The sequence below is a fragment of the Pelodiscus sinensis genome, chromosome 6 (assembly GCF_052426305.1).
Source record: "Pelodiscus sinensis isolate ZL-2025 chromosome 6, ASM5242630v1, whole genome shotgun sequence".
NCBI classification, from domain to species: Eukaryota; Metazoa; Chordata; order Testudines; family Trionychidae; genus Pelodiscus; species Pelodiscus sinensis.
This window is the reverse complement of record NC_143057.1, coordinates 82,914,493-82,928,405: the sequence shown is the minus strand read 5'-3', so window position 1 is coordinate 82,928,405 and position 13,913 is coordinate 82,914,493.

Below are 13,913 nucleotides of genomic sequence, written 5' to 3'. Positions count from 1 at the left end.
CAGGCATGGCCGCTCGCAGCCTGCATCTCTGCCCTTCCTGGCCAGTGGAGCTGTGGGAAGTGCTGCAGGCTGGGCCACTGGGAGCTGCGAGCGGCCATGTCTGTGGATGCTCAGGTAAATAAAGCATCTCACAGCCATCTTGAGGCTTACAAGCTGCAACCCAAAGTTTGAAAACCCCTGGCTTAGGCTCTCATCATTTAGTGCAAGAGTACAATAGGCTCCTGTACTGGCCTGGATCACCACTGATGTCAGTGCCCCTCTTTTCCTACCCTATACACAAGCAGTTGCTAGAAAAGTCCTTAATGAACTGAGTAGTGCCGCTGCTTATGGGCTTACAGAACTGGAGAACTTACAGAACTCTGTATAAGATTGCTATTTTGCTATACTCCAAATCTGGGGACATTATTACTTGAATATCTGCATCTGTTGGCACCACAGCAGAATTCTACGTTAATGAATACGAGGATGCCTATCACTCTGCAGCCACAGAGGATATAAAAAAGAAAACAAGATCTCTATTGATACAGGCTGCAGAAGAGGAGAGCACATTGGTTTTCCTCTTCCCCTGAGCCTGTCAGAAGCCCTTCCATTGTGAAGTTTGTGTTCCCTGGGAGCAGGCAAGCCAAGAATGAAACCATGAAGGTGCCCTGGACAGTAACCACGACATTCCCCCATGCCTTCTGGACTTTGCCCTGTCACTTAATGCTAACCTGTCAACAGCACCTTGCCCACTTTTCCTCTGTGCTGTGGAGGCTCCTTGGGGGAAAAGATGTCTAACAGATAACTTGGGGGGGGGGGACACTGTAGGACCAAAGGGCCACCACATGACTGATCCTGTGGATTCCATTAGTTTGGGGGATCTGAGAAAAACTCACTTGCTGCTTTATTGTGGGAGTGGATACAAGCCTGGTGCTTAATACAGGGATGAAAGAGAGTCTAGAATTACAAATTCAGAGTTTGGGCCCTGTGAAGGAGCAGGGAAACAACTGCCAGGTACAACAGGCATTAAAGAAAATCCTGTAACAGGGGTCAGAGAGCCTTGCTCTGTTATACCTGCAGCTAATGCCAAGCCTGGAAAAGGGGGAGAAAGAAGGGAGCCTGGCTCAGTCAAGAGCCAATTGGTGAAGAGGCAGGAGCCTTGTGTGTCTGCTTGGAGGAGTAGCCACCACCTGCCTGCCAGCGCAGCCACTGGAAACCAGTAAATCTTTCCCTGTCAAGGGGAGCCTGCAGACAAGTCCCAAGTGTGAAGAGGCTGGACTATCAAAGCCACCATGCCCCCAAACTAGAAGACTTAGGGAACAACTCAGACAACAGATTCTGACCCCTCTCATAGCAGGGAACAAGATCCATCTCCCTTGTCTAAGGCCTGAGTGACCCAGGCCTCTGAGCCAGAACCTGAGGGAAAAGGAGGGAAGTCTGTCTCTGCCAGCCCCTAACCCAGCAGTGGGCAATAATTTTTGATGGCAGTGGAGAAGGGGCACTCAAAGAATTTGGAAAGTGTTCAAGGGCCACACTCTTCCATGATACTAATGGGGGGGAGGTGTGGAGTCTGGGATGGAGGTTTTACGAAGTAGGTGATTGTGACCTGGGACAGGGGGCTGGAGTGCAGGAGAGGGTGCCAGGGTTTGAGCTGTGATCTTAGGCAGGAGGGGATTGTGACCTGGGCATGGGATTGGGGTGCAGAGGTTTGGGTTGTGACCTAGGGCAGGAAGGGGTTGTGACTTGGGGAAGAGAACTGGGGTGCAGGGCCTGGGAGGGAGGATGGGGGGGCAGAAGGTTTGGGGGAGGGAGGAGCTCAGATACCAGATGCGGGATCTTGGCAGGAGATGCTTACCAGGGCAACTCCAAGCCAGCAACCCAGCAGGTTTCTCAGGCCTGCCATGCCTCTGCATAGGCAACAGGGGCCATGTAGATGTGTGAATATCTACAAGCATGGGGCAGGGAGAGGGAGAGGGAGGTACATCACGTTCTGGCTCCCTTTGGCCAGAAACCAGGCAATGAGATTGTGCTGGGGGTCGGGGCATCATGTAAAGTCTCTCTTGGCCTCCCCCCAGGCTCGCAGCTGAGGTGGGGGGGGGAGGGCAGGGCAGGCAAGGAGCCTACCTGAGGTGCTGGAAATTCTGCAGGCTGCCAGCCCTGCCCTAACCAACAGTCTAGCCACTAAGCTGCCTGACTACTGATGACTTTACGATAGGCCACTGCACTGGTATAGCCTCATCATTAGCAAAATAGCCATTATATTCATTACAGCTGCTAAGGATGTGTTCAGATTTCAGTGTTTCACTTGAAAGAGTGACTTTTCTTTCCTGATTTTTACCAGATCAGGTGTTGATGAATAAAGAAAAGGAAGCATGAACATTTTCCCCAAAAATATATCTAGAAAGGCCAATCTTAACAAACAACATATGCATGAAACAAAATTCAAAGCCTTGGCCCTCTCTAGGTATTTCATAACAACAGGTTTTTAGTGCTGTACTGAATGTGCTGCCAGGAATGCATATTGCTGCTGCTCTGTCCCTGAACTACCCATGGCACTTGAACAGCATTGCTTGTTGTGGCCAGATACAGATGACCCAGGATGCATTGCTTTTAAAAAAAGAGTAGGACACAAATCAACTGATTCAGCAGTGCCCGACAGCTGCTTTAAGTGCAGCATTCAGGCCAATCTGCCCCAAATGCTCTCACACGATTCTGGAAGTAGCAATCTAGGGGCCTTCATAAGAGAAGAAAAAATAGTCTTCAAGGCCAGTCCCACAATTTGTTTTCCTCTCAAGAAACATATGAATCCTGAAACTCTCCCACATTTGGGGGCAGTGTAGTCCTAAGTCTGTGGTGCCTGCAAAGCACTACTGATCTGCTACTACAAATTATGTCAGCAGTCCCTGTTCTGCACACCACCACCTGACAGAAGCCATGGTGTAGAAATAAGGTCCTACTTCTCTGGAAGCATAGGTGCCTACTCCTTCAACTAAAAAGGGGTATGTCTACACTACAGCGCTAATTCAAACTAACGCATCTAGAACTAAAAACTAGTTCGAATTAGCGTATTGCTAATTCGAACTAGCATGTCCACATTAAGTGGACCCTGAACCGGGGTTAAGGATGGCTGGAAGCAGTGCCAGCAGGGCAGCTGATGAGGACTTAGAGCGTGGAACTGCTGCCTCAGGCTAGCCGAGGGCTGTGCTTAAAGGGACCCGACCCCCACCACGGTCAGACAGTTCCCAGGGGTGCTTGCAAAGCAGTCCTGGCTTGGAGTGCCCTGAGTGCCCACACTGGGCACATCACAGCACTCGGCCATCAGACCGGCTGCACTTGCCACAGGCTGCCATCTGGGGAGAGAGGGCAATTGGGGGGCTGCAGGAGAGGTTCCACCCCCAGAAGCCCGCAGAGCCAGCCCAGTCCTCCCCATCGGGGGCTCGTACCCCATTCCTCCCTCACCTCCTTCCACTTACCCTTCCCTAGCCCCCCTTCCTGATGTACAAAATAAAGAAAACATGTGGTCAAAAATAGAATCTCTCTTTATTGAACAAAACTCGGGAGACTGGGAAAAGGAGGTGGGAGAGGGGAAGAGAGAGGCTGGGAGAGGGGAGGGCAACTAAAATGATCAGAGGTTTGGAACAGGTCCCATATGAAGAGAGGCTAAAGAGACTGGGACTTTTCAGTTTAGAAAAGAGGAGACTGAGGAGGGATAGGACAGAGGTCTATAAAAGCATGAGTGGGGTGGAGAGGGTGCATCAAGAAAAGTTCTTCATTAGTTCCCATAATAGAAGAACTAGAGGACACCAAAGGAAAGGAATGGGTAGCAGGCTTCAAACTAGTAACAGAAAGTTGTTCTTCACAAAGCAAAGAGTCAACCTGTGGAACTCCTTGCTGCAGGAGGCTGTGAAGGCTACAACTAGAACAGAGTTTAAAGAGAAGTGAGATAAAGTCATGGAGGTTGGGTCCATGGAGTGGTATTAGCCAGGGGGTAGGAGTGGTGTCCCTGCCCAAAGTTTGTGGAAGGCTGGAGAGGGATGGCACGGGACAAATGGCTTGGTCACTGTCATCGGTCCATCCCCTCCAGGGTCTCTAGGGTTGGCCGCTGTCGGCAGACAGGCTACTGGGCTAGATGGACCTTTGGTCTGACCCAGTATGGCCATTGTAAGCTCAGGGCTCAGGGTCGGGGGTCTCAGTGGACCACCTTGATTTTCATGCACACCTGCTCCTGGGTGGCCAGGCTGGCAGCTCTCCTGCCCTAGACGGCCACTTTCCTGTGCCTAGTGCGGAGGTCGTGGACGAGGTCCACGATGTCCTCACTAGACCAGGCGGGTGCCTGCCTCTTGCGGTCCCGGGCAAGCTCCCAGGAGCCGCCAGCCTGGTCCCGGGAAGAGGGGGAGGGCTGGGGGGCATCGGGTGGCTGGCTCGAGCTGTGCCAGGTGCAGGGTCTGCTAGCTGGGTGCTGGCAGGCTTGCACCTGGCACGGGCACCATAGCCAGCCCGTGCCCCTTTAAGGGGTCCGGGGCCGGGTGGGGGGCAATAGAGTTTCCCTGGTGTTGGCCAGAGTGGCCACCAGGGAAAGCTGGGGAGGGCTAGCCTCCCACTAGTTCGAATTAAGGGGCTACACACCCCTTAATTCGAAATAGTAAGTTCCAACTAGGCTTAGTCCTCGTAGAATGAGGTTTACCTAGTTTGAACTAAGCGCTCCGCTAGTTCGAATTAAGTTCGAACTAGCGGAGCGCTAGTGTAGCGCCTATCAAAGTTAATTCAAACTAACATCCGTTAGTTCGAATTAACTTTGTAGTGTAGACATACCCAAGGAGACTAGTTGGTCTAGCTGGGCACAGCTGAGAAGTTCTGATTCCAGCCAATGGAAAAACACAGGGACAGGAATGCCCTACACTGTAATATAGAGGGATGCTGAGTGTTACTTCTCAAGCAAGAAGCATTCTAAACAGTTGTCTACCTACTAGTGCTTTAGCCATATGCTTCTCTCCATTCCCTGCCATGGCCCCAGAAGACACTTTTGTTGGACCAGTTCTGCTTCCAACTCCCATTTCCCCACCCTAATGATAACGAGCCTGTGAATATGTTACTTGTTGTGGACACATTAGGGTTAGGAATAAATTGGATAAATTTCAGTGATATGAGATATGGTGAGCGGCAGAGAAGGTCTTCGTGATATACAGGGCCACTGACGGGGGGGGGGGGGGGGGGGACCCAAGGAACAGTTGCCCTGGGGCCAAGTGATTAAAAGGAGCCTGGGGCTCCTGGTTGCTGTTGCTGCTACTGTGACAGTGACTGGAGCTCCAAGCCTTTTAAATCACTACTGGAGCACCATGCTGTGCACTCTGTGCAGTTCTGAGGGCTCGGGGCACACACAGTGATCCAGGCGGCACTGAGGGCTGACTGCCCAAGCCCTGCCCCTTCCTCCAAAGCACTGCCCCTTCGGGGAGCGTGGAGCCACCCCCCCCCACACACACACACCCCTTGCCCAGGGACTGCTGAGCCACAGTGAGCTTTTCATGCAGCAGAGACTCATGCACTAAGCTCCAGAGGACCCAGGTTTCATACTGCCTGTCGGTGTTCAGTATGACAATTCTACTAGAGTTCGGGCCAATCAAAGGCAACACAAAGCTACCCTTAGCATATCCATTCATTTATTATCATTCTCCTTGATGGCAGCACCCCTGGCATTTTTCCACTTGATCACAATTGCTGCAATTAAGGCATCAAAATCATATTCCAGAACAGTGAAGTTTGAAATGACAGAGGAGCTGAAGACATTTGATGGTGCCAGATAGACAGACTGTATCAAAACAAGTCTCTGGGAAACCTAGGAGGAACAGAGTGGGGAAGCAAGCATCTGGGATACAAAAGTAGCGCCCACAGGCATGCTCTGAAACAAGAAAAAGCCCCTGGCAAATGGAGGCAGCAGTGTACCAGCTTCAACACAAAGGAGTCCATGGGACAAAGCAAAAAATGCAAGCTGTGCATTTGTGCAGAGAAACAGGCTTAGAGCTGCAATGGGCTCCCTGGTTTTGTTGCTGCTGTTAAATGAGCATAGCAGGATATCTGCAATGAATGGGATCTGAACAGAGCTGGGTAAATAGGAGAAGAACTTATTCACAAACATTTTAAACAACTTCTAAATAAAACTATTTCACCAGAGCTCACGCTCTACTCCATACACTTTTCTTGAGCATCATGCAAGCAAATTTCTGCCAGTACAAGCAAATCACAGGCTCACAGCAGATGTTAGTTTAATTATTTAATGAAATTGGATTAGTGCCAAAATAAAATCATGGGTGGGGGGAGAGGAGCCAAAGTAGCTTCACCCCACACTGCACAGTGCACAAGACCCAAACCCTCATGTAAATAAGAAAGATTTTGCCCTACAGCTTAGGGGAGGAGGCTGTATTTCAGGCTCTTAATATAATGGGGAAAAAAATCCAAGTGAAGACCCACCACAAAAGGCCTGCTCCTTTGGTTACAGTCTTTAAAAGATTAATTGCAAGAAAATACAGACCCAGAACATAAAGGCCTCCCCCACCAGCTCTCTGGACAAAAAAGGCCTTAACGTGAACTCTGAGCCCTGGTCTACACTAGGGAGTTATTTCAAAATAATCCCCCTTATTTTGAAATAATAAGCGGCGTGTCCATACTACAAATCCCATTATTTTGAAATAATGGGCTGGTTGTTTTGAAATCTGTATGCCTGCTTTCCTCTGGGAATAACACTAATTTTTAAATAGTTATTTCAAAATAGCATTAGTATGGACGTTCTACAGCTGCTATTTCAAACTAACTAATGCCCAGAGTAATTAGTATAATTTCTCCCTAGTGCTTCCTGGGGCTCTAAGTCGAGGTAGTACATCCACAATAATGGAGCCTGTGTGGGACTTTTGCCTGAACAGGAGCAGACTAGACCCTCTCCAATGCGTCCTCATTCTTTCTATAGTGCGGGGCCCAGAACTGGACACAATACTCCAGATGTGGCCTTACCAGAGCTGAATAAAGGGGAATAATCACTTCTCTAGATCTGCTGGCAATGTTCCTCCTAATGAAACCTAATATTCCATTCACCTTCTTGGCTACAAGGGCACACCATTGACTCATATCCAGCTTCTCATCCACTGCAATTCCCATGTCCTTTTCTGCCAAACTGCTACTTAGCCGGTCTGTTTCTAGCCTGTAACAATGCTTGGGATTCTTCCGTCCCAAGTGCAGGACTCTGGCACTTGTCCTTGTTCAACCTCATCAGATTTCTTTTGGCCCAATCTTCTAATCTGTCTAGATCACTCTGGACCCTATCCCTGCCCTCCGGAGTATCTACCTCTCCTCCTAGCTTAGTGCCATCCACAAACTTGCTGGGGGTGCATGCAATTCATCCTCTCATCCAGGTCATTAATAAAGATGTTGAACAAAACCAGCCCTAGAACCGATCCTTGGGGCACTCCACTTGAAACTGACCACCAGCCAGACAGCAAACCATTTATCACTACCTGTTGGGCCCAACAATCTAGCCAGCTTTCTATCCACCTTACAGTCCATTTTTCCAATCCATACTTCCTTAACTTGCTGGCAAGAATATTGTGAGAGACAGTATCAAAAGCTTTGCTAAAGTCAAGATACATCACATCCACTGCCTTCCCCATGTCGACAAAGCCATTTACCTCATCATAGAAGCTAATCAGATTGGTTAGGCATGACTTGCCCTTGGTGAATGCATGTTGACTATTCCTGATCACTTCCCCTCTTCAAACGGCTTCAAAATGGATTCCTTGAGGATCCCCTCCATGATTTTTCTGGGGACTAAGATAAGGCTGATGGGTCTGTAGTTCCCAAGGATGGGCTTTCCTTCCAGGTATTAGCTTTGAACAAGGCTTCAAAACATCCACCTCCAAGGCTACATCTAGACTACAGGCTTCTTTTGGAAGAAGCGTTTTTCGAAAGAGATCTTCTGAAAAAACTTCTATCGAAAGAGAATATCCACATTGCAAAAGTGCATCGAAAAAGTGATCTGCTTTTTCAAAAGCGAGGGTCCAGACTGAATGGATGCTCTCGCATGTGAACTGTGATTGCTATGGACGGAATGGCCACCAGGGCACCTGGGCTTTTTCCTCTTTCCTCTTCTTCTGAAAGAACTCCCTCTTCCCCATCCAACACACCTTTTGCGAAAGAGCTCTTTCGCAAAAAGGCTTCTTCCTCGTAGAATGAGGATTACCAATGCTGAAAAAAATCCTCTGTTCTTTCGATTTTCTTGTGGAAGAACACAATTCCGGTGTGGATGTTCCTCTAGTTGTTGGGAAAATGGCATGCCCCAAGAGTATAGACATACCCCAAGAGTATGCAACCCAGAGGCACCGAGAGCAGTGAAAAAGGGGGAGTGAAATCTGCTCTACAGCCTTAACGAAGGGCCAGTTGACTTTTAGCTCATGCCGTAACACATGTCTTTAGCCCCTAAGCTCCCAGATTCAATCCCATGTGCTGAAGACCTGGGTCCATGGACTTTACCTGTATAAAGAACAAAGGGGTCTTTATACCTACTTCAGCCAATGAAGTGGTTTAGAAAGTTTGGGTCATCCAGCAAAAGAACAGACACAATATCACGTGACTTAGACACCAATTACATTTCTTAAACATTGAATACACTAAGAAATATTAAGGGAAGAGCCCAGAAAACAAAACAATCTACAGCCTGAAATCTCTTCATGTTCATGGAGCAATTTTGAAGACAAAAACCATGAAGATCCTGCTTTATCAGGGCCGCATAAAAGCTGTTTTTGTCCCAGGGCAAAATCTGAAATTAAGCCCTCACCCAACCTGTCCCCAAAAACTGCTACTGAAGGGAAGCTGGGGAGGGGGATATTGGAGAGTGACCCCACATCTCATTCACTCTAACATCTGCTCAACTCCTGTCCTGCAGAACTAGAGCCAGCTCCCTGCTCCAGGCAGTGCAACTTGGCATGTAGGATCACCATGCCACTAAAAACTCCGATCATCTGAAGCAGCGGCCTGTGCCCACGAAAGCTCATGATCCCATCTACATGTTTTGTTAGTCTATGAAGTGCTACCAGACCATTTGTTGTTTTTTTCCATACAGACTAACTCGGCCAGCCCCTGAAGCTTCATGCCACTAAGGGTAAAGGTCTCCTGGCCAAAGCCAGGGGGTGCTGCAACACCACGTGCCAGGTTGAAATGCCAGTTTGAGGGCCATCCCATCTGAACAGGGGGAGTGGGCCCCTCAGTGGCCCCGTGGTTCACAGTCTGACATCTACAAAACAAAGAATGCTAGTGTGGCAAATTGTTTCTTTCTTCCCATTGACATCACCTCCATTTTACCTTGGGTTAGCTTTAGCCAGTTGCTCTCTCCTTGAAGATTTGAGGACCTAAGTAACTCTGCCAGAAATTATAGGACTATTACAAGGCTGGGTAAAGGTTCTGTTATTTGCAGTGTTGCAGGAGATCAGACTAAATGACCATGATGGGCTTAAAGTCTGAGTTTATTTATACCTCCTGCCAGCACTGAGGGCTTTATCTCCTGACATCTCCCCAAGTCGCTGGTCTGGTGCTGCCTTCTCACTCCCAAGTCCCTGTAGGAGACTCGCTGCCTCCAGTTCCCCCAAGTCTCTATCTAAACCCTCTCTCCCAGTGTGCTACCTTAAGCTTCTAGTCAGTATGAGAGGCAAATGCTGCCATCTGCTGTTCCTCTTAAACTCTGGCTGCCTTCCTGGAACAGTGGAGAGAAAAGAAGCAAGCAGACAGGCAAAAAGCTTAGCTTCAAAATGGAACTAGCCAAAACATGGAGGCTGTGTCTAGACTGGCCAGTTTTTCCAGAAAATCAGCCGCTTTTCCGGAAAAACTTGCCAGCTGTCTACACTGGCCACTTGAATTTCCTCAAAAGTACTGACTCCTACTGTAAGAAATCCGTGCTTCTTGCGGAAATACTATTCTGCTTCTGTTCAGGCAAAAGTCCCTTTTGCGCAAAGCTTTTGTGCAAAAGGGCCAGTGTAGACAGCTCAGATTTGTTTTCTGCAAAAAAGCCCCGATCGTGAAAATGGCAATTGGAGCTTTTTTGCGGAAAAGCGAGTCTAGATTGGCACGGACGCTTTTCCGCAAAAAGTGCTTTTGCGGAAAAGCGTCCGTGCCAATCTAGACGCTCTGTTCCAAAAATGCTTTTGACGGAAAACTTTTCCGTTAAAAACATTTCCGGAAAATCATGCCAATCTAGACGCAGCTGGAATGTCTTCCATCCTGTTCCCCCATTTAGCCTGCAGAGAGAGGTGGCTGTCTCCAAAAACAGAGTCTCTACCCAGGGGCAGATGACCATTCTGTGGGGCCCAGGGCAGCCCAATTTCGTGGGGCCCCCCTTTGCCACCTCGCATGCACGGGGCTTCTTGAAGTGCGGGACCCGGGGCGGCCGCCCCGCTCGCCCTGCCCTATATCCGACCCTGTCCCTTCCTGTTGGGGCTTGATTTTTTTCCTCCAAGTCCCCCTCTCTGGTTCTGATTAGCAGAGGCAGCTGGTATATCAGGGCTTCTCTGAACAAGTATTTATTGCAGTGGTCATGCTGAAATAAGATTGTATTAATTGCCCTTCCCTCTCTAGTTCAGTTAAAGGCCTCACACAGACATGGGGTTGAACAAAGAAAGAGCTTATTGACATTAGCAATCCCGCTGCTTTCACCGTTTAACATTGCAACAGGGAACAATGCCATGAGCAGAGCCCGTTTAACAAGGCAGCAGTGAATGCCCCCATCAGCACAGCAGAGTCCAGCACTTCACAGCCAACAGAGAAAACCCGCAATCCTGCTGTAACAGTTGATATTGAAACAGTGACCCATAGTAGCAGCCCCTTATTTTATGCTCATGTGGTGTACTACAGTGGTACAGTGTAGGAATATTGCACAGGCTCTGAGTACCTCATCATTCTGCCATCTCTGCCTGGGGGTGCAGTGAGGCGGATGAACATGATCATATGTACTTTATTCCAGGCACTGGCTAACCCCTGCCCACAATCCAGATGAGAGTTTATGGTTGTAGGATAAGGCCACTGCTAAATCAAGGTTGGTGCATGGGCTCTGTTTCTCTGGCTCCTGATACCACAGTTCCCTCACACTATTCATACGTGGCCATTCCCCAATGGTCCCTCTTACATAACTGCTGGCAGTCTTGTTCTGGCATGAACCACCCGGCATGCAAGTGCTACTCCTATAATGGAATGCTAGCTGTGATATTCATTCAGTCACTAAATGTGTAATATACCTTACCTGCACAGAGAACAGCCAGAGCTGCCAATCTTTTAAATGGTCTTACAGAAAACACATTTTTGTATCTCTTTCTGGAGTGGAACCTCTGTAACCACATGCCCTCTGAATGCAAAGCTCTCATCTTTGTAGGGTGTTTGTGGTGAACTGGCCCATGCAATCCACAATAGCTCCAGGACTAGTCAGGGCTGTATTCTACCATCCTCCAAAGCCACATATGGACTCCTGAGAAGATCGATGCTCTGGCATTCAATTTAGCAGGTCTAGTAAAGATCCACTAAACTGAACATTGACACTGGAATGAGTAAGGGAAGTCATTGGGAGCATTTCTCCTGTCGACCTCCTGCTGTGAGGATGGCATCAAGGCTCAGATTGAGGTAAGTTGACTCCAGCTACATTATTTACATAGCTGGAATTGCATATCTTAAGCTGACCTTTGGCTATAGTGTAGACCTGGCCTTAGTTGTTCCAATTCTGGTATCATCCGCTGAAGCTTAAAGTTTTGTACAACATTTTGCCAAAGTTTCTATGCATCTCCATCAAAATACCTTCCTGTGACTTCCTCCTGCTTCTCTGATTCTGGACATTGGCAAAGTTTGGATCTTCTGAGAGAGACTGCTAGGCCATACTTATCCAAATCTGCCTTGAAAAAAATAGTACATCATTTTTCTGTCAAGGGTTAGAACAGAGAGAGACATCGTCCCTTTAACTTTAAAAGCAAGTTTTAAATGACTTTATTTCCCTTCGCAAGCAAAGCTATTTTGCAGCTAATGAATTCCAGGGATCCTGAGCATATTAACAATGGTAAGACCTTTATAAGTAAAAATAAGCTTTAAACCATTTGAGAGAGCTTGAGTACATAATGAGGAGCAGAGCTGAGACATCAGGATGTTAATGGGGATGCTCTTAATATTATTGCAGGATGTGGGAGCACTGGAAAAGGTTAACCTGCTTCAGATCCCTCAGTGGATCCACTGCTTTCTTTGCAGAACAGCAGATGGCAGACTTCTGCAAGAAAACCCTCAGTTTATACACTGGCCTTCTTTTGTCATCTCCATTCAGGACCATAAATGCCTGGTGAGGAATGGTCAGCTTCAGAGGGAAATTGGAGTGGCCTAAATATCTGAAGAACATAAGAGCATAAGAAGAACCATCTGAAAAATCTGCTTGACAGAGTTTGTGACCCAATACCATAAGCACGGGGTAAAATTCAGGCCAGCAGCCAGGCTGCTGAACTGGATGCAGGAGCATCCATAAAACACAACTGTTCCTTTCCACCCTACCCCATACCCCTGCAGCCCTCAGAAACCAGTCCTGTGCTGTTAACTGTATACCAAAGTGTGGCCTGACTACTGACTTCCTGCAGCAGGGGTAACAGAGTTTGAACTGCATCTCTAGGTGCCAAAATTCAACTGCTAGTGAGAGAAAAAGCATACTGCTCTATATGCACCCCACAGTTATTGTACCCACTTCTGCATTCACGGACAATTACAGTGCCAGATTGGCTCACATGCAACAATGTGCTGCAGAATAAATGAATCAGAATTACAAGGTGGGTGAAGTACACCTTATATAAGATCAACTTTTGTTGGTGAAAGACAAGCATGCAGGCTTGTTTCTTTCACCAAGAGAAGTTGTTTCAATAAAGAGTCATTACCTCATCCACCTTAACTGTGTAATATCCAGGGACCAACACTGCAAACAATCAGAATGTCTAAAAAAAAAAAGTCCAATTGCTTAGAATCCATCTTGGAGCTGGGAGTGTTGGCCAGTGGTGGGGAAATTGAGGTTGTGGTGCCCAGTAAAGAACGCAAAGGCACCATTAGCATATGCTGTGAGAGAGGAGTGATGGCTTCGCAGGGAATGTTTTTTGCAGCTTTCCTGAAACCAGGCTTCTGGATGCTGGACTGTGTGGGGGTAATGGCAGTTCCATTATGTATCTGGATCCTGCCCTCTGGATAGGAGGGGCTGGCAGGTTCCCATGCCCAGAAAGGAAGGAAGCTACAAGCAGTACCTGCCTTCCCTCTATCACACAACATCCTCCAGTTCAGATTGGTTCTACAACTGCAATGATAGGCCACCGTGTCACTTCACCCTTCCCAACCACACAGGAAAGGGAAACCGAGCCTTCCCTTGGTGAGGTGATAAAGATTCCTCCGTTACTTCCTCCATCTCTTCACTTGAGTCCTGGATGTGGCCAGAGTAGTTGTAGTCCCCAGTGAAGAATGTCAACACTACCTCACTGGAGGTAGCTATCAGTGATAGCTTTGAGTCCTCCTCAGGATCTTCCAGGGTCAATCACACGTGAATTTCTCCATGAGCACTTAAGCCTTCAAGAAGGAGGATGGGCTCTATACTTGGGACACCGCAGAGCCCCTGGTTGAACTGCTCATAGTACAGTGTACTCGTCAGGGCTTAACCACACATGGAAGTATAATCTTCTGCCTGATGGTATTTGATCTTCTCCCAGATCTGGTGACCAGTTCCACTGATTCCTTCATGAAACAGTTTGAGCTTTTCTTGGTTACTTGCTGATTTCTGGTCTTGGACCCAAAAATTCTAAATCCTGCTGGCATCACACCACAACTGAAGAGACAGTTTGGTGTCAGCCTCAGGCCAGGGAGCCATATCTGACTAACAAAGTATAATAGCAGAGCAAGAATAAGTA